This window comes from Pelecanus crispus, chromosome 4 (assembly GCF_030463565.1).
Source record: "Pelecanus crispus isolate bPelCri1 chromosome 4, bPelCri1.pri, whole genome shotgun sequence".
Classification (NCBI taxonomy): domain Eukaryota; kingdom Metazoa; phylum Chordata; class Aves; order Pelecaniformes; family Pelecanidae; genus Pelecanus; species Pelecanus crispus.
In genome coordinates, this window is record NC_134646.1 from 82,570,182 (window position 1) to 82,592,014 (window position 21,833).

The window sequence follows — 21,833 nt, forward strand, 5'->3', positions numbered from 1 at the left end:
TTAAAAATATGTCCAGTCTTGATGTGAAGACTTCAAGTGTCAGAATCACATCTCTTGATAAACTGTTCCAGTGGTTAGTTACTGTCATTGATAAATACATGCATTTGCTTGAATTTGGCCAGCTTCTGTTTTTGCCCACGGAATCCTGATATCACTTTATCTAGTGGATTAAAGAGCAGTGTAGGAACAGATAAGTGGTTCAGTGCATTAGTTCCTTCCCCCTACTTTACAGGCATTGGTTATCACCCATTAGTAGGGGCAGTATATATTGTAACAGATCTAGTTAAGTTTCTTCTGTCAGATTGTCCTGGTTTCGGCTGGGATAGAGTTAATTTTCTTCCTAGCAGCAGGCATAGTGCTGTGTTTTGGATTTAGTAGGAGAAGAATGTTGATAACAGGCTGATGTTTTTAGTTGTTGCTGAGTACTGCTTATGCTAGTCAAGGACTTTTTCAGCTTCCCATGCTCTGCCAGGCGCACAAGAAACTGGGAGGGGGCACAGCCAGAATAGTTGATCCAAACTGACCAAAGGGCTATTCCATACCATATGACGTCATGCTCAGTATATAAACTGGGGGGGGTGGCCGGGGAGCAGCGATCGCTGCTCGGGAACTGTCTGGGTATCGGTCGGCGGGTGGTGAGCAATTGCATTGTGCATCACTTGCTTCGTGTATCATTATTATTATTATCATTATTATACTGTTACTATTAGCATTACTATTTTACTTTATTTCAATTATTAAACTGTTCTTATCTCAACCCAGGAGTGTTTCTCACTCTTACTCCTCCAATTCTCTCCCCCATCCCATCGGGGTAGGGGGAGTGAGCGAGCGGCTGCGTGGTGCTTAGTTGCTGGCTGGGGCTAAACCACGACACAGATACTTCATATAAGGTTGTGCGAGGTCCTAATCTAAAGGAGGCTTGTGCTATAAACTTCTTCTAGCTTGTATGCTGTAGTTACATCCAGAGGTGCTCGAAGGTCACAGTTTCTTTTTTCACCAAGGAATTTTTCTACTGTACTTTCACTAACCTTAGATGGTCCTGCCACTACAGCAGTCTTTCCCACTACAAAAGACTCTCTGTGTCTTTCTACCTCCTGTCTAGAGCTCCCTGTGGTGCCTTTAAATTTTTTTCCTTTCTAAAATCCTGCTTTGAACCCTTAAACTCTTGACTTAGCACCTCAATCCCCCTGTCCTACTTGAAGCATTTCTGGATCTCCAGTCCCTTGTTTTCAGGCAGGTAAGAAAAATTTAGTATTCCTGGCTTGTTTCAGCTGCAATAAATGACCAGTTAAGATTTAGTGACCAGCTATTGCCACTAGTTTGACAATAACGTAGCACAGCCATTATCAGCAGTATTTGGCACGTACTCGCATAGACGTATCCAAGATTATAATAGGCCCATATTAGCAGCTTCAGAAGGCTGGTCAGAATTCATTAATGTGCAGTCGGAACTCTCAATTCATCATGGTGGGGCAGAAATGGGAATTTTCTCCCCTGTTCTATGACACATGGTTGGGTGAATATATCTGAGATTCGTCCAGAAGAACAGCCATTCTAATCCTCTTGCAAAACTTCTCCCAGCTTTATAGCTACAGTGACCTGGAGATGTCCTACAAAAAAAATATACTCTGTGCTTTGCTTTGGAGGACATACTACAAGAGACTGAGAGAACTGGATTTGTTTTGCCTTAAGAATGTAAGACTAGCAAGAGATCATATTGCTGTCTTCAACTACCTGATGGGAGAACGTAGAGGTGACAGAGCCAGACTCTTCTTGGATGAGCACAGGGAAAAGACAAGGGACAACAGACACAAACTGAAATCCAGGAAATTCCAGTTAAATATGAGGAAAAGGTTTTTTTTTCTATGATAGGCTGTCAAATCTCCACCCTTTGAGATGTTCAAAGCTCGATTGAACAAGGTCCAAGGTGAAAAGAGCTCAGTGGGCAGCACAAGGCACTGCTGTTCTGTTTACCTGCAGATGGGCTTGTCGTAAGTCCAAGGTCCCATGCTTACCTCACTTTTAGTAGACCACCACGCAAAATGGTGTTTACTTACTTCAGGCTGAATATAAATTAGAAAACTCAATGTAAAAGGTAATCTATTTATATTGTACATTAATACATGACTTAGATAACATGTATTAATCTATTGATGGCAAGGCAGCTTAATAGAATTTTGATTTCCTTCTAAATCTCTCTATTGAAAGACTCTTAATTTTAATTTATTGAACCAGCCTACCAATGAACCAACCAGTATTTTTTTTTTTTTACTTTTTCAGTTCTCATGTTTAGCGTTGTGCCAACACGCTTTACAAAATACTTTAATTAATTATAGAAGCTTGTATAACTTTTAAGATTAATAATTTGCATTTCCCAGTATTGTAAGTGCCATTGTGTTAACAAACATTGAAATGTTAATTACAAGAATACATGATGTGGCACAGACCTTAAATATATATTTCACTGAATAAAAATGTAGGGTTTTTTCCAGAATCATGAAGCAAGAAACAAAAAGAGTGGACAAGAAATAACACACAATAACCACAAGGCAGCATTTTTCATAGATTCATAGATTTTAGGCACAAGAGAGACCAATGTCATCATCTCAGCTGCCCTGCAGCTTAAGAGGCTTCAAGTTTCATTTACTGACTCTTGCATAGAACTAACAACTAGTTATTCAAATAAGACATATATATATTCAAATAAGACAATATTCTCTCTTCAGAGAATATCCAGGCATTATTTCAAAACTTCATGTAATAGAAAATCAGCCATATCCCTAGGTAAATTTTTCCAGTGGTTAATTATTTCACAATAAGGATGTAGAGGGTTGTTTCATGCTTGGATGTTTGTAGTTCTAGCAAAACAATGAAGGGCTTGTCATAGGCGCTTGTCCCAAAATGGGAAATGAAGTTATACTGTCTAACTGCCCTTTACTGCATGGCCCCATCATTCAGATTCTCCCCTGTGCATGGAACATCCAGGTTCAATATCCTCATCTTGCTGAGAATGCTCTGTTCATACAGCGAAGCATATTTTACCATAGGACACTCTCAGTCTTTCCAGTCAGTACTGTTTATTAAGTCAGTGTGAGAGAACAAGGGAAAATAACTCCATAAATTAGGGTTTAGGAACTAATCTAGAATGCCAGGATACGAGTCCTTATTTCAATTAATATGTAAGCACCATGAAAGCAAGTGGAGCACTGTCAGTGGGATAACTTCAGAGAAAGGCATAGAATAATCACGTATTGCAAGTTATCTGGGATACCCTTGTGAGTAATGAGAGATCTAGGAATCTCCACAGGTAGAGAAGAAAATTGAATTACCTCCCCTGCTCTTGTTCGAGTGCCTGAAACAGTGGATTACTGGCTAAAAGACAGGTGATGCTCCTTCCTTACATGCGTCCGATTGGTGCCTCCAGAATTTAAACCAGATTGCAGGTTTCTCTCAAAGCTAGTTGGTTGCTTTTTTGCAGGTAGTGAAAGTAAGCAGTTCTTCATCTTGCTATACTGAAATATGGAAACTCTCAACATGAAGCAGAAATTATAGTAAATGCATCTATTTAGCTGAAATTTAGACAAGGTTTCATAGAGAGTGTTAAAAAGTCATGTAAAACAGATAAAACTTTGATGATAACATGGTCTGGGAATGATTTTTTGCTGTATTATTAGTCAAGTGCAACATAGTAGATTTCAGTGTGACTCCATGCTTTTTCTTTTCTCTCACTGATTTAATTTTAGCACAGGTCATTCGATTTCAATTTTGTACATGTATGAGGTAAAGGTTTTCTTTGCACACAGTGTTGAAAGTGCAGATGTATTAACTGTTTCTGAATTGATACAGATCTCAAAGCTCATGTACAAATAGTGCTAATCATTTAAGAGAAACCCCATATAAATTGAGTATATAGTTCTTATTTATATATGTGACAGAAGTAGAACACATCTGTCTTTCAGAAATTTGTCTATTTTCAACATGTATCTGTAATACAGAGGGTTGGGCTGCATTGTTTCTATTTATCAATCTCTCCTTCCTAATTAACATTAATGTACATTAAGAGTTCAATATACATTCTTGTATTTGAAAATAAAATATGTTTCCAACAGAATTCATAAGTCCTATGGGACTAGAGGAGTACATGTTTAATAGGCTGAAACGACAATAAATAGTAAGAATAAATAACACAATCTGCTTTGCCTTACTGTTGTATAAGCTATTCAAAACTTGACAGAAGTATTCTGCACAGAATAAGCTTTCAGCAGCACGGTGTGCATAGAATTCATAAACAAGAAGGATTTCAAAGCTGTGTAGAAACAAAGTAATGTATCTGTGAAGCATGAAAATATATTAGATACTGAAGTAACCTAAAATTTGACCTACCATATATAGATGCACACACACGCAATCCTCTCTCTCTTATGCATAGATATACTATATATAGTGAACTGTATGAAGTCCAACCGAATGCAGTAAGACTGGTTATCTTTCTTACCCTAACCACTCTATAGAATACACTAATGGAAATCATAGCTCTGCCCTAGAATTCTGAAAGGTTTTCTTAAAAAAAAAGACATTATACTTGGGGTTTTTAGAGTACATTTTCCAGAGCCTTAGTACATTTTGAAAGGAGCCAATTATTATTTTCCACAATAAGAACCTGATGTCTTCAGAAAAAGGAAAATACAGACGATGGGCCACAGACTGTTGCACAATGAAAAAACTAAAATGTGCACTTCTCTTAATAAGAAATCAAAGAAAATATATACTTTGTTTTTCAGGTACCTTAAAACACTTACAGCGTTCTCTCTTCTAATGCCAAATATAATATCAGTTGTAATTTTTTATTTCCTCTGACCTTTTCACTAGTATTTAGTGACATTATCATTTTGACACATTGGGGTAGGATAATTACAAAATTAGTTGTTTTTTTTACAAACAAGAACAAACTTAAATTAATTTAGCCAAAGCAAGAGAGCTGTGTTTAGAACTGCAGTGGCAAAGATTGACAAGGAAGTATCTTGCCTTGACTGAAGACCCAAACATAACAAGTAGGCATGTTTTCACATGAAAGAAGCTAGGCAATTAGTTTCAATGGTTCTAAATTATTATACAGCCGTGAGGGAAGTGGGACAAATAGGTACAGATTTGTTCTGTTAAATTGCAAGGTTGTTAGGTCTACCATATATTCTTTTCCTATCTGTTTGCAAACCAGCGACCATATTCCTCTACACAGGTGGAATTGTGTATGTGATGCATTGACAGAAAACACAGCATCATCAGGACTTCCCGCAAAAGTCTGCACTAAAAGCTCCAGTGAACTTTAATCAGTACAGATGTGGCACTCTGGGACATGGTTTAGTGGGCATGGTGGTGTTGGGTTGATGATTGGACTGATGATCTTAGGGGTCCTTTCCAACTTTAATGATTCCTAGTTTTTAATTTCATTATTAATGGTTGGACTGGATGATCTTAAAGGTCTTTTCCAACCTAAACAATTCTATGATTCTATAAATAATCCAGCCACCAAGCCAGGAAACATGAAATTGCTACTCTACCCTTAACTGGTTTAGTGGTGGACTTGGTAGTGTTAGGTTAATGGTTGGACTGGATGATCTTAAAGGTCTTTTCCAACCTAAACGATTCTATGATTCTATATCCATTTTTGTTAAACTTCCAATATGAAGGACTTCACATTAGGGAGGACTGAGCAGTTCTATCACCTTGCACAAGAAGGTATTATCTACTGAAAAATCATGCCTAGGTTGAGTGAAATACACCCTCTACCTCTTATTGTGTCCTTGGTTTTGGTGGGAAGATGCTTAGTGCAAATAAGTACAGTGGTGAACTTTACAGTGGTTAAACATTTAAAACAAATTGATATCAAAGCAGTGCTGATGTTCCCTCCTATGTAACTGGGAGATATTTGCAGATAGAGATTTGAAACCACAAGTGGATTATTTTCCTACCCTTTCACTTCATAATTCTTTTGTCCTCACATAATATGCAACGCTCCAGGTTACTTAGTCCAGTCAGCCTACATCTAATTTACATTTAGTAAAGTTTGTTGTAATTATTTCTATGTAGACTCCATCAAGCATATTTTATTTCAATATCAATACATCCTCAATTAATTTTTTCACAAAGTACCTGCCTTATACAATTTATATACAAATGTTAAAATAAATATATTTTAAAATAAAAATACCTTACCTGATCAGTAAATTAAACCTAACTGCAACTCAAAAAACCCGTCTGATCACTGATAACATTATTATTGCACCAGCACTCCAATTAATTTCTCTGCAGAATCTCTCATTGTAGATTGGTGGGTGGATAGATCATTTCTTTTAAAAATTAAACAGCATACAGCAACACTGGATTGTCATAAGCAAAGGAACCTGTGATGGTCATTACCTGTTACAACATTTAAGGTTTAAAAAACAGAAAAAAATTGCAGTGTGGTTTTTTTTTTTTTTTGCTTAGTTCAAAACTTCATGGTTTTAATTTTTTTTAAATTTGAAATATATGTTTAAATATTACTGAAACTGAGTTTTTTACTACATTAAATATCCTAATAATTGTTTTATAATTTAAAAATCTGTAATATTTTTTGTGAAAAAAATAATGTCTAAATAAAGGTTATTTTTCATTCCCAGATTTTTAGCTGGTACTACTAGCTGTCACTTACTTTTGGGTCAAACACACCTCAGCAATCTTTACATGCATATTATAGTTGTGTGCATTCAACTTTTATTTGTGGGTTCCTTATGAGAAGATAAGTTGATATAAGTCACACTCAGATAATTATCTTCAGCTGTGCGTAGTCTGCAGCAAGTCCTACTCTTTTCAGTCCTCAGTCTATTGAATCTGTCCTTCACATGCGTTTTCAGTTTATGTAAAATACAAAGACAAATATAATGTCTGTATTATGATGGCTAAACACACAGCTCAGATGGCACCACGTATCTCCATGTACCTCCATCCTACAAAGTACTAAATGATTCACATTTTATGTGAGTTGAGACAGAGATTACTTTTTTTTGGGCTGTATCTAGTCATATTAAGGCTATATGACTATGAAAATAAATATCATCCTGCTGATAGATTTACTATTTATATTTAGTTTAGAGACATCTGGGGAAAAAAATGAAGTTTTTAAAACTCCCGGAACAATTAATCTTGCTGGTCCTGAAATGTTGAAGAGCTGTTATGTGATCCAGTATCACTTGCACCAATGTTGAATAGAAATCTTTTCTCCTAGGCTTCAGAATGGGCACCCGGTTTTCATCACAAGTCGCCTCATAAGGAATCTCAGCTATCAATATCTCTCAGGCATGTCACACCATCTGCCTCCTCTTGTTGCAGCATCCCATACCACGGTATGTTGAAAGAACACCAGCACCCATTCAAAACTTCAAAATGTTGCACAGCTTTGTGGTGTGTATTCTTAAAGGTAGCCAGAATTTATTGTCCTATCACTGCTTCATTTTTCCAAAGGATAGTTTTATCATTCTCATGATTTGGCACAGCCATTTAAGAGGAAAACCCCCAAAGAGGTTCATAACAGCCTTCTTTTTTTCATTCAATTATCGTGCAGCAACTGCTTTCCCCTTTTCACAAACAGATGGGTCCTGTAGCCTGTGATCATGGCCCAAACACAACAGCCTGGGCATCACTGAGTACCTTCTTGGAGCACAGAAGTAACCACCCCTGGCGCACAGAGAAATTATATTTGCTGGGCTTGTTCAGCAGCATGTTACGTCGTGATCGTACCACAGACTCCTCCACTTGCCTTTCTTACCTGACTGAAATGCTTGGCAATTTTAGGCAATTTTGATTAATGCCTTAGAAATTATAGAAGCTGGCAGTCATTTGATTCCTTCGAACACCAGTCCCAAATGTAATGATAATTCAGCGGGGAGCAGGCCACCAATCTGCATACATTGCATGAATATGAAAATCTCGGTTAACCTTGGTGCACATCCATTGGGATCATCTTGTGTGAAAATGCCTTTGTGTAGCCAGTTGCTGCAACCCCGGAACAATTTGCCGATCAGGACGTTGACCCACACATCAACTGGAAGGCCAGAGGAGAGTACAGGACTCTGCTGTATTACCTGTGTGAACAACTTTTGAACAAGACTGCTGTCTTCATCAATAATATTTAGCAGTAAAGTGCAAACTGGACACTATGGAGTTAAGGTGGGAAAGTGGCACAAAACCTAAAGGCAACAAAGCTGCAGAAAATGGCTTGACCGAAATGACTGAGACTTGAGGCAGAAACCGTTCAGGAAATTGGAAATTGTGAGTCATTAATGATGCGTATTGTTCAATTTACAAATTAAATTAATTGTGTTAAAAGTTCATGGTTGTGAGTCAAGTAATTTTTTAGAGTATGCATCATATTTAGAACCATTAAGGAATTTCTATGGATGGAAAGTGAGCTGTTATTTGATGATTATGTCTCTTTCCTGAGAACCCTAAATTAAATTTTTAAAATGTCAAGCAAATTACCCGTGTGCAGATTTCTGAGGTACAAAAACCTTTTAAGGATGTTATTTCTTCATCTGGTAAGACCCGCTATGCCTGAATATACACAGCACGGTACAGCATCTGGCCTTTTAGGCATTAAAAGCTTCTGAAACTTCTCAGAGGATAAAGTCATTATGAGGTGTATTTTAAAATTAATCCAATAAATTAAGCAAGAGCTTATTCAATTCAATTTACATTTCTTTTTTTTTTTTTTCTGGTCCATAGCTATGAGAGAAAAAAACCCAGCATTGCTTTTGTTCCCTGTTCACTAACTACTGCACTGCAAGTGTCTAGAAGGCAAGTACGTAACTTATTCTCTTAACAGCTTTATTTCTTTCCAGGAATTAATTTGTTGGTTTGGTTTTGGGGTTCTTTTATAGCTGTTTATTTTTCGCAAACCACTACAAAGGGAATATATTCTTTGAACATTTTAGTGCTTTACTCATGTATTTACATTTTCTGCATACAGACAATATAATTCATGATAAAAGATCTTACTTGAGAGAAATGCATATCGGCGTGTTCTTGTTTTGTTTTACATTTCACTCTGTAGTCCTGGTTGTATCAGCTCCTTTTAGATGATGCGATGGTTTCAGTTTAGAAGACAGATTTTCATCTGGAAGCTGCAGAAAGCTTTCTCCTAAAGTTCATCATCTTATTTCTGCTTAGACGGTGAAATTAGCTGCCAGAGGAGTCTGTGAAATTGCTTTCACTGGAAGTATTCAGAATAAAACTCAACATTAAACTGGGGAAGTTTGCAGAGAATGAAACCAGTTATATGATTAAGTGGCAGACACCCAGGGAGATGCAGGAAGATTTCTCACAGAGGTACAGCACATAGTTCACCTTGGCAGGTGTTCCTTTATAATCCCCAAGTCACAGTCTCCATGAAAATATGCTGGTACAGAAAGGCAGTGCTGCCTTTTCTGATTTCAAACCTCATACAATTTTAACTTAACTACCAGCATGCCGATGGTTCTTCACTCTTCCCTGGCCCTATAAACAGGAGACAGAGTGTAAGTTTTTATAAGTAGCAGGAGTAAAATTAACTTTCCTTGATAAAAAACCAAGAGATATTGCAAGCATCCCAGTGTGAAGAGTCCTAAGGCAACTGCCAGAGGAGCCAGGTGGAACAGAAAGGACCTTTGTGGTGAGCTTTAAACACAGTCAGGATGAATTACATTTGAAACCCATTAAAACCCTTTCAAATGTAGACACTTCCATGACGTTAGTCAAGTTTCCTGAGCCTCCAGGAAACCCTCTGCCAATGGCACCCAACACTCATGGGCCTATGGGCGCTGACGTTCAGCAGAAACCGCCCTGCAAGAAACACTATATTTAAATGCCCCTCAGGGCATTTTTTTTCTAAGTAAAAAAGTCCTTGACTGTCCTGTGACTATGAGCAGCGCTGGCCCACAAGTCATGAGATGACATCTGATTCTTCACTACAAAACTGGCATTTCTGTCTATGTGCTAAGCGACTTATTCCAAAGCAAAGATTTCTGCTTTGCGGGAGTAACTCACAGAAACCAGTTGGGTGGAAGACTATAAATATTCATTCCGAAAATGCCAGATATGTCTGTCTCACCAGCCTGTTTCAAAATTGAAGTGTACTGCTTGTATTGAAGAATAGAGTCCAGGATAGCGGATAATGAAATCTGCCCTCCCCTTTACTTGGAAACAGAGCTGAGCAGTCACGGTTGTCATGCCATTCTGACACTGAAATTTAAAACTAAGGTGCTTTACCTTAAACACATCTTAGGAATCTTTTATGTCAAAAATCACACTAGCATGTGCTAAAATATGGTGGTATTAGCTGTCACTGCATGAATAGGGTGTTATTTTTGATTCAGTCTGGCAAGCGAAAAAGACAGATACTGAGTTGATAATCAGTTCCAGGATTACACACACCTCTTTCTTAGCTTCACGCTGGATGGCACATTCATGTTTTATAAATTCCTACTGTCTGGGTCTGAGGAGGTGTGGATTTTTTTTATTTTCACCCATGCCTGTTGTGAGTAACTTAAGGGTAAAACAAAAACATTTATTTTTTTAATTTTACTTCAGGAAATGATTGAATCATTCAAAAAGCAATAGCTATAGGCACATTTTAACTATAACTACTTCAAAAATTGAAATAACAATTAAAATGTTTAGCTTCGTGTATGTATTCTGGGTGGTTTGTGCTTTTAATGCATCCACAGACATATTTTTACAAGTATGCTTAGAGAAGATAATCCTTTCCACAGAAATTAGTATTATATTAGTATTGATTATTAGCAAATGGAATACCATATACAAGCAGCATGCAGACAGGTGCCAAACCAGTAACTCGTCTCTCCTTTACAGGATAATAATGAAAAAATAAATTTCTATAGAGTAATGCATGACTGTTGGTGCTCCCGAGTTTTGTTAGTGTCATTTGCATAGAAGAAAAACAGAGGAGGGTCTGGATATGTGGCAATTCACTGGAGTTCCCTACTCTGCAACGTATTACCTGGATGACCTTGGCAGATCATGGAGCATCTTCAGTCTCACCTGTACAGTATCGTGGGAGCAGCCTTGAGGCCAGCTGTGCGGTAACACGTCTCATAGTTACCTTCTGTCTTATTAATATTACCTGGAGAGAATACAAATACTGCAAAAGTGCATGATACTATTTTTCCTGTTGCTCTACACACACTCTCAATACCTTGTTTTCCCAGGATCAGGATGAAATTTTTAGAAATCAGGATTTGGGAGCCTACCCAATTTTAAAAATTGAACACGCCTATACAAAGAAAAGTGTCACAGTAGTTCAGTGATTAGTAGTTTAAATGAAAGTGCTTAGTGGCATTTGAGATGCCCTCAAGTACCCTGGCTGATCTCCAGCTGCCACTCCAGAAAGACAGAGGAATCATGCCACCTCACACCAGTCAGCTCCAGCTGGAAATCTCAGATTCCCTACAAAGTCTTCTGTGGCCCTACCAGCCATTAAGTGAGTAACTGAGTTTAACCCTAAGAGTTCTCTTTTAACTTTAGGAACTTAAACCAATTATTGAGAAAAGTCCTTTAACATGCCAGTGTCATATTTGTCAACTCCACTTAGATGAACATAAGGTAAATTAATTGGAATTAAACATCTGTTTAGGCAGCTGAGTTGCATGACAGCTTTATAAAATTTAGTAGTGGGATTTAGCTTGCTGTTTTAAAAGCCTGAATATAGAAATCTACATGTGGGAGCAATATGTGGGTTGGGTGCTTACTACATACCGTGTATCCTGCTAGTACACTCAGAGGGGGTTAGAGAGCTGTTCAGCTCACCCTGAAGTAGACTCCTACACTCATTCAGTCAGACAGATTGCTGTCTACATGTCAGTGGGTAAATCAACCAGGGGCTTGATAACATTGCTAAAACATCAGCTTCTGCTGTCATGTCAGATTTCCTAGGGTTTCTGAGTTGTTTTGTCAGGCTGGTAGATGTGATACCAAAAGTTGTTAATGAAAACAACTTCATTGCCTTCGGAAATAAGACTCTGTTAGAGTCCTGGCAAAGAAGAAAAATAGAATTTGTATTTCTTCATTATACCTTCATCCATATGGGTGGATATATGGAAATAGCGGTTCTCAAAGTTGATGGGACCAGAACTTAGCTACACTGACTTCAGTTAAAAAGCTATTTTATACCAAGTAAACCTACAAAGACATGATATTCTCTTTTTCTGTCTCAGAAAATGTGAAACTCAGTGGAACGGAAAGAGACTAAAGTACAAACTAATATTTAGAATTTTTAGGTCTACACTGTGGGTACCAGTAGCAGCTGGATACAATGCAAAAGACTACATGTAAAAGTGTAGAGGCACAAAAAAAGCAAGTCTGCTAATGGTACTGATATCCCTGGTACAGGCTTAGGCCAGCTTCCTTTGAACTCTCCCTGAGGACAAATTATTCTCTAGCTTCAGGACAGTGCCTTCAACTCTTACTGAGGGTGTAGGTACCAGACACTGCTGGATACAGGACACTAATTTAGGGGTAGATTTCTCAAAGGTATCTAAATTCAACTATTCTGTGTTTCTGTCAATGGCATAGACTTCAAAGCTCTCATTTCTACAGCACTGCTTGGCTCCCTCTCACTCATTCATACTGACCTTATTTATTACTATCTGAAACACTGATATGACATCATATTCTTGGTTAAATTTATTGCTCCAACCACAGCTAGCTCTATTTCTACCTGACTGCATTAAGTAGACTTCTCATTGAGTTAAGCAGGGTAAGGTTTTGTGTAGATGCATCTCTACTTTGCATTAATTTGATTTTCCTCTACCTGACATTGTAGACTGACTGTACCTGTGTGTCACTAACCAATCTATACACTACTCTGCCTCATATTGCACTTAAATCTGTGTCTAAAGGCTTGCCTGCAGTTCAGTGGTGTTATTTCATGTACTGGACCAAAAAATGTGAAGAGGTCCTTGCTTCCTGGGGAGAGGTGAAAGTATAGGAAACTCTAGGAAAGAACCATTGGAATATAACAATATATAAATCTATTACTAAAGGAGCAGCTGAGGAATCAGGCCTGGAAAACAGAGCAATTCTAGGTCAAGGACCTGGAAGTGGATTATAAGACAGTCAATGACCAAAAGAAAAAAATTGCATTTTTGGCAGTGCATCTGCGAACTATCCTTATAATAAAGAATTTGACAAGATTCTGTCAAAATTCTGATTCAAGCTGCATTTCACTGAAGATAATGCCACAGGCAATGAAAATATGAGATTTCTATGATTCTCATTCGGAGAAGGATGTATCTCTTGTTACGGTCTCTTTGAAGCACAAGGGAAGGGAAGACAGCTGGAGACGCCAACTTGGAGACACCAACTTGGAGACACCAGTTTGCTACCCACCTTGGAAGTGCTGTGGAGAGCACTTAAAAAAAGAAAAGATTTCTCATATGGCCATTAAATAGAATTTATCTGAAGTATTTTTTAAATTTAGAGGCATAGATAAGGTTAGTTCTGTTGTAGGTGCTTCAGCCTTTGGGTCTAATACAAACAGAAAAATTAATTCCCTGGGTAACCTGTCTAAAGTTTTGCTCCCATTTTTGCCCACATGCTCAAAACAAACATGCGAGGTGTCTCAGCTGCCAAAAAAAAAATTACTGTTTTGAGAATAAGCAGTACAGCGGCCCCTCATGGGTCCTTCTTCCTGCTAATCCACTCCATTGCACATACATCCAACTTTCAGTCTCCTGTCCTACTATCCAGTCCCCCACTGTCCCTGCAAATTCTAGTGATAAAAACTTAACAGAAAACACATTTACCAAGTACTGCAAAAACTAGACACCATCCAAATAAATTTTTCTTGTCATTTGTTCAGTGGTTTTTTTGAGGTAACAGGTTTCATAGAATTTCTTTTTGAGATGCTGTTCAAAGCATCATATCACGGAACTGTGTGAAATGTAATCCACTGTATTTTTTTCTTTGCATGTGATAATGTACATTTCAGACTACTGCATCATACCACTGTGCGGGGTATATTTTATAGCATTTTATCATGTCTTTCAACATACATACTTTAAAGCCATTTATGTAGACATTTCATCCAGTACAAAGCATAGCTTTCTAGCAGCAGGTAAACTCTTTAGGGGAAATATTTCAGAGAGTAAACTTGAACACATGTGAAAGTACAGAAATACAGTAGAGCACAAATAAGGAAGGCATCTGAGAACACTGCTAACCCCTCTGCTTCTGAAAATGCATTTCATATGTTTGTCTACAGGAAATATGAAGTACAATAAAAACTACAGCAGTTTTTTGCAGTGGGTGTTCCATTACAAAGCACAAGAGTCTTGGCTGTTTTTCCAGCACAGACAAGTTATATCCTGGGAGCATCCCATAAGGGACTATTTTCGTTACTGGCAGCCCACGTAACTTTAAGTCATCTTACCAGCTTTCCCCGCCCCCCCCCCCCCCGAAAAAAAAAAGTGGATTTTTGGTCCCACTGATAAGGGATTTGCTCTGCCACTGTAAGAAAAGCCTACAAAGCTTTACTTTTCTTCTGCAAGTCCCAGCTGCCATAGCCCCAGAAGGCCAATTTATCTTGCATTATGTAAAGCATCTTCTCAGCTCAATTCTACCCAATTCCTGGTGGAAAAAAAGCTATAAAAGTGGCATTTCAAAACCAATGGAGAAAAAGGTTCACATTTTTATTCTCTGATTTTCTTGATAATCAATACCATCTCTCACCTCTGAAGCACAACGTCTCTAGGCAACACCTGGCAGCAGAGCTGCTAAGATCTCAGTCAAGGGGAAGATGCAGTTTGCTTTCTGGAAACCTATCCACAGGTGTCTACTCTTCATCCCTGGACACAACCCAGGCCAAAAACATAAGCACCTAAGCAAGCTTAGAAATCGTGCTCAGGTTCTCAAGTTTAAGGAGGAACCTTCTTCTGCAGTGTTTCAACAACTTACCAGAAGGTAAGCTGTGCTGAATACCTAGAGCTGCACAGATGAAAATATGAGTGGTTTTGAAATTTTGTTGAATTGTTTGCTTACTTGCAGTATGCATTAAAACTTAATGGGAAGATAAGCCAGGTAGAGATAAAAACAGAACTAGAGATAGACAGTAATTTACATTAAATATTTGTATATTTCCACCTAGAAATAAATAATGGTTATGCTGAAAATGTGAGCAGTTATGCTTTTACAAATGCTTCAAATAAAGTGTCTTATACAGGCATATTTCCAAACACAGAAATGGATTTTCACAGGGTAAAAAAAAGAAACGTAAAAATAATTATTAAATAGTTCATGAAATCATTCAGGAAATAACTTCGTAAATTTTGATGGAATATTACATAAAGATTAAAAAAAGTATTCCAACAATAAGTTTAATAAAATATAAGATTAAGATCACAAAAATGGTCCCCATGAAATTATCTTGAAATACATCATGAACTATTTCATTATATTGCATAGAATATTAATGCAATTTTATTCCTCAAACATTATAATATTCATGAAGTTTCATAGAAATATTATCAAAATGTCAAACAAAGCATAAAGAAGTAATCACAGCCACAAAAAAAAAAAAAACTAGACATGAAAGTCACTCTTCCATACATAAAAAATGTCCTTTAAGAGTACACTTCTTAAAGTCATATATAAATATATATTTCAATTTTCAAAGAGCTTTTGAAAACACTTCTCTTCAAAGGAAACTAAGTTGTCATGGGATAAAAAGAAAAGTCCTCCCATGGATTAACTACTGATTAACGAATAGGAACCAAAGGTAGGAAATAATTACAGTTTTCACAATAAGATCTATGCTAAAACCTGTGCCTTTCGATGTGTTCACTGGTAATCTAGAAAAGGATACAGATAGTGAGCTCACAGATGTTACTGATGATTATAACTTAGCCAAAGGAGTAAAAGGGGTAGTTGACTCTAAGAATGGCAGAAGGAGCTCACAGTTTTGCAAGACTGGAAAATAAAAAATAAAATCAGGTGTTGATAAATGAAAAGCACTGTAGGAAAAAAACCAGCCCAAAGTCTGCAAATCAGAGTTTTATTAACTTCTAAACGAGGTATCTTAGAGTTATTTGAGATAAATCTGAGAAAATATTACTTAATATGCAGTAGTAAGCCAAAAAGCAAAACAATGCCAGGTTATTGGGAAAGAAATAGAAAAGAGAAATTGACATTAAACCACTGTGTATCTTCTCAGGAGTGGTCACATCCTGAATACTACTTCTTATGTCAAAACCATGAAGTAAAACTGGAAAAGGTACAGAAAAAAAAGCAGCAAATGGCCAAATGCGTACAGGCATACAGCAGTGTCTATGTGAGGGATCAGCATGACTAGGAGTTTAAACTTCAAATTGAAGCAAATGCAGAACTTCCATGTTGGTCCATTAATTAAATTATGTCCATCAGGTAAGGATTTAAACTTAGTTGAAAATAAGGAGTAATCCTTTGCAAATTGATACTTAGGAATTTTTCTGCTCCTCTGTATCGGTGACCCTCATCATTGATTCTCACGATTATGCTAATTTTTGCAGTCTTTAAACTGCTATCATCGGTAAAAATCTCTACATTACTTGCATGGTCAAATTTGTTGTTGTTTTATTTTTACCTGGAGAAAAGATGGATTTTAAGTATTGCAACAAAAGCTATAGATCTAACATCTGGTCTTTACGGAGTGAGTCTGCAGAACTGTAACCTCTGCAATGTCTCTCCTACACAATACACAATATTCCCACAATGTTATAAAAAATGGATCACCTTGCAAAAAATCTCTGCACACCACTGTTTAGAATTCTTTGAACCTAGAGAAGGCAAAAGAAAGGGTAATTGCTTAGCTGATGCAAAACGAGGCTCAAGGCTACAATTATTTAAACAGTGATGCCTGCTAGCCATGCTTTCAGCTACTAAACAGAGCTGCTTTCCTTCCTTATATCAAGTAAGCTTGCAAAGGACTGAATATATTAGGTACAAAAATGTGTCTTTTCATTCTAAATAAAGTTGTAGTTACTTAATTGATGAAAGGGTGAGTTTGTTTGGAACTACTGCATACACAGTAGAACATATACTCATTAGAAATAAACCTGAAAGCAATGTTTCAATCTTTACTCTCCTATGAATTGCTTTTTTTAGTAGATTTTCCTGTGTGGTGAGACTAACCATCCTTTAATCATCTTTGTGGATCTTCACTGGACTTATTCCAGTATGTCCGTGTCCCTCTTGTACCAGGAAGCCAAGCACTGGACACAGCAATCCAAATATATCTCACCAGTGCATAGTAGAGGGGAAGGATCACCTCCCATCACCTGCTGGCAAAGCTCTGTCTAAAGTGAATTTATTGATCTTTTAAAAGGTTTTGTGTTATTTATCAGGACTGTTATGAATATAGAATTTATAGATCATTCTGGATCATTATCTAGATGCACATCTGCAACAAAAAGCACTGTTTTCTTTAAAAGAAGACTTCTTGTCAATTGTCTATGCTGCCAAGAAACACGTTAGCACCTAGATCTCCTGAAAATTTATTCTAAAGTGTTTTCTTAATTTGTTACTTCCTCTTCTCCCATTCTCTTCACAATGAGTCTAACATATTTTTGAAAAGTGTATATTTTCAGAAATTTAAAAACACAGTTTTTCTTTTTTGGTATTAAGCAAGATAAATAGCACAGTACCATATGAGACAACGGCAACAGTATGAAATAAAACAGTAGAGTAAGAGTCAACATGGTAACATATTTGATTTGCATACCTGAATTGAAATGAGTGCTGACATACAAAAACAAAAAGCAGAAAAATTCATACTGTTCATATGCTATCATCTGTACTTATTTCGTGTTCTGGTACCACCTAGGATTCTCATTGTGCAAGGTGCAGCCCAAATGTAAGACAAAAGAGAATTCTGTGCTACTAGATAACACATATTATGTTCATTTGCAATTCATCTGAAGGCTTCACTATTTTCCAGAGGTAGTTAAAATCTATATTTATTAGGGGATTTCTTGTAATGCTTGTGGAATATGTGAAATCTTAAGGTATGCAAAATAACTTTGATGCTAAAGTCCATAAATTCTCTTTACTGTGATGTCTTTTATAATTACAGTCAGTGACTCAAGAGCTATTTTGAGACAAAGGGCAGGTACTTCCAAATCTTCATAAAATTTAAAGCTAGAGAAGGTAAAGGTACTATCACCATCACCTAGACTGATCTTTCTGTGTTGGCCGAATCATTTCTCCCAGTGAATGAATCCTGTATCCATTCCAAAGACTCGAGGTTAAATGAGAACATCTTTAGAAAGGTACTCTGTACAATAAAAATTATCTCAAAGGCCTGGACTTGAACTTAAGCTGTCAAAAAGGCATCTAGTGTAAGCTACACAAATACGGGCTCCCTCTTACAGTCAGTGAAGTTCAGTCATTTGAAAATAGCTGTCTAGGCTAGATGGAACGAATCATCCCAGAAGTACACATTTTTCTAGATAACTAAATTTTTGAAGTCTAAAATTAAATGAAATGCATTCCTCCAAATATGAATTTTTAGGTTTTGTCCTCTGCATTGATGGCAAGGTAATTAAGTATCCCCCTCCACTGACTGAAATAGGATGTTGAATCCTAAAGGTAACTTGGCTCTTAAGATAGGCTAGGTAGAAAGGTACTTCCATCTCTTCTCACTTGAATGCTTTCTGAAGATCAGGGGCAGAAACTTTGTCAGAGCTGGAAAGGAAACTCAGATTTTCTTTCCTGCACTCCCCTATACTACTTAAAGCTATCTAAGGTGGCATACCAGGATGCAGTTGTAACTTTCTCAATGGTTCATCAGACACACTGATAGAAAAGTCAGGCTACTGCTTCGCAGCCAGACAAGCCTTTTTTGCAACCCAATGACTACCAGCAATTGTGCTTTACAAGGCAGTCTCTCTGCCAGCTTCCTTTCTATTTGCAGAGCAGGAACCGGAGCCATAATATGATCCCACCATTAAAAGCCTCTCCCCTCCCAGCTCCTATTCCCATGCCTCCCAAACACTATGCTATTCAAAATAATCCCACAATAATTTGCAGACCCCATACTGTCATGCTCCAAAACTGACCACTACCTATAATCAACTAGCAGATGACACCACATATGTGTGAGGGAATACATTCATTATATGAGGTTAAAAATTCAGTAAGGAAGTAGCTATCTAAGAAATGCATGCATACAGCCAGCTGAGCAATACAATCTACAAGAAGCATCCACAGAACAGTTTGTGTTTGCTTGAGTAGTTGTAAGAGTGGAGTGGCAGGAAAGGGACTCCAGCATCTGCAATCACTCTGGCGCAGGCTGGCTATCAGAAGGAGAAAGGTATCATATGACAGGAGACTCTTTTGAATTACTGTGATATTGCCTGACAAAATTCCATGGTTCTTTTGTTAAATACATGCTCTACTTTCATAGTGAGTCTTCAAGCTGAATACATAGTATGAGATTTCTTAAATTATAAGAGTTGTGGGGTAGGGTAACAGGAGGTATGGGGCAGTCTGCAGGGATGTTTTAATTAACCCCAAACTGTATCTGGAAGTATTTCTTCCTTTTGTACAGCTTCAGGCTTTAGTCCCTGCGATTTTTAATTTTTTTTTTTAAAGGCATGAAAATTAAATAGCAGTAAAAATGTTAAGGAAGCCTAAAGAGAAAAGTGTTTTTGTGTTATAATCATTCCAGTGAACACCTGTGATCTGTTGAGTTTAATTGGGTTACAGCTGCTGCTGACTCTGTGCTGGGAGAGAGGGAGAAATGTGTGTGAGGAGGTGTTTAATGACTTCTTTGCCATGTATTTACAGTGCGAAGCCTTGATTGTTTCTAGCCATGCCCTCTGCTCCCAGCTTCCACTTTCACGGCAGCAGATTAGAGCAGCCTGGACAGCAGAGTAACAGTAACTTAGCTTGCATAAATATTCCGCAGTCTTTGCAAAATAAGGAGTTTGCTAGAGTGCTGATGCTCATTTGTAGCTTTGAAGCTCAAGCGGGTTGGGTAACAGTCCAATACAGGTGCCCCTAGTGGGACAAGAACAGGAGTTGAATTGCCATGTTCATTTTCCCTAGCCTGAGGACCACTTCAGATGGTAGCCTTCCATAATAGTAATTAAGGTAAAGGGCAATGTGTTTCATTCCCATGGGACTGGACAGCACATATATGGTTCAGGTCATACAGTCAGCATGCAACAGGGAATTAGCATAACTTCAAGGCCTGCCTGGTACTGCCTGCTTCCAGAGCTGTATGTTGAGTGCCGCCCTACCACACTTACTATCTTCAAACTCTTTACTCAGCTAGTGATTTCCCAGTACACGGAAATGGTTTTTATATGTCTCTGTGTGCACAGCTCTAGATCTGTAACAGAAGATGGTCTTGAGGAAGTGCAGTCCAAAACCAGATGAATTTATTAATGCAGGTCTGAAACTGGTGTGTTCTATACCTATTCATAGTTTACTCAAATTTGCAAGCATTTCTATAAATAGTCTTAGCACTAGAGTATTGGTGTGCAAAAATCAGTGCTACACAGAGTGTCAGCTTAGATAATCATCATGGACCTTCCTGATCTTAATGGAACACTAACAAAATGTCTGCCAGAGGCTTTCAGTACATTAGCTGTATCAAAAAGTCAAGGCAATTGATACAGAAAGTCAGTAAGAAAGGACCATCCCGAGAGGATACTGCGAGGATACACCTTATCATAACCACACATCATAGCTTTCAAAAGTCAAACCCATCATGTTCCTTGGCCACAAATCTGAGTAATAATATGATGAAATAAAAGCTATTGGATTGCAGCAGAGATGGACAAAATATCTCACCATTATCTCCTTTTATTCGTAACCATGAAAGTTTTCATAATGAGCTGCTTTGCTAATTATACTATGACACAGAGAAAAGGATTTTCTGAAATAGGCAGACCCCATGAGACATTTAGGAAGAAACCTGACATGCAGTATGGTGTAGTTTTAGTTTCTAAAATCATTTGAGGTCTGAGCCACTGTATGCAGAACACACTACAGCAGAGTATCTTTCAAGTACCAGAACATTGTCACAATCTGCCAGTTTTAAAAAGAAAAAAAAAAAAAGGCCCTCCTGCTAACTAGATGAACACCTAACATAGATGGAATTACAATACATGCAGGGGATAATACTTATTCTTATTTTTGTTCAGAAATAGACTAAATCCTAACTTTGTCTTTGATCGTTCCTTCTGATTTGCTGCGTTATTTCCACTTTCTCTCTCTCAAGTTTTAACTGCCATTCAATTCAGTCTACACCATGTACTGAGATGAAATAGATCAGATTCTGACTAAGTTCTCGAGCTTAATCATCGTGAGTTAAAATTATCCATTCATAGACTTACATACCATCTTAATCAGAAACTCAACACATCCAGCAGACAGATCTTGAATAAGCCAATAGAGAGGCAGTTGGCTGTGCCTTAAGCCACGTATGTTCTTGGAAACTCACTTATCCAAATGAAAATCTAGCACCTTGGAAGACAGTGTGCCTATTTTACAAGTCTCTCTGGATAACCTTAAGAAAATTTGCATTCAGTTGCAGAATACATACATCCATGAAGCCATATGTGTTGAAACACTGACACGTCTTCTCATTGAAAACAAAATCTGTCTTTATCCTGACTCTTAGCAATCTCTAACTCCTTGTCCTTCACTATAGCATCATAGGATAATTCAGGTTGGAAGGAACCTTAGCAGTTCTTTAGTCCAACCTCTTCCTCCAGTCTGAGCCTTTCTTGTTTCATCTTATGTCTGTTGTCTCTCATCCT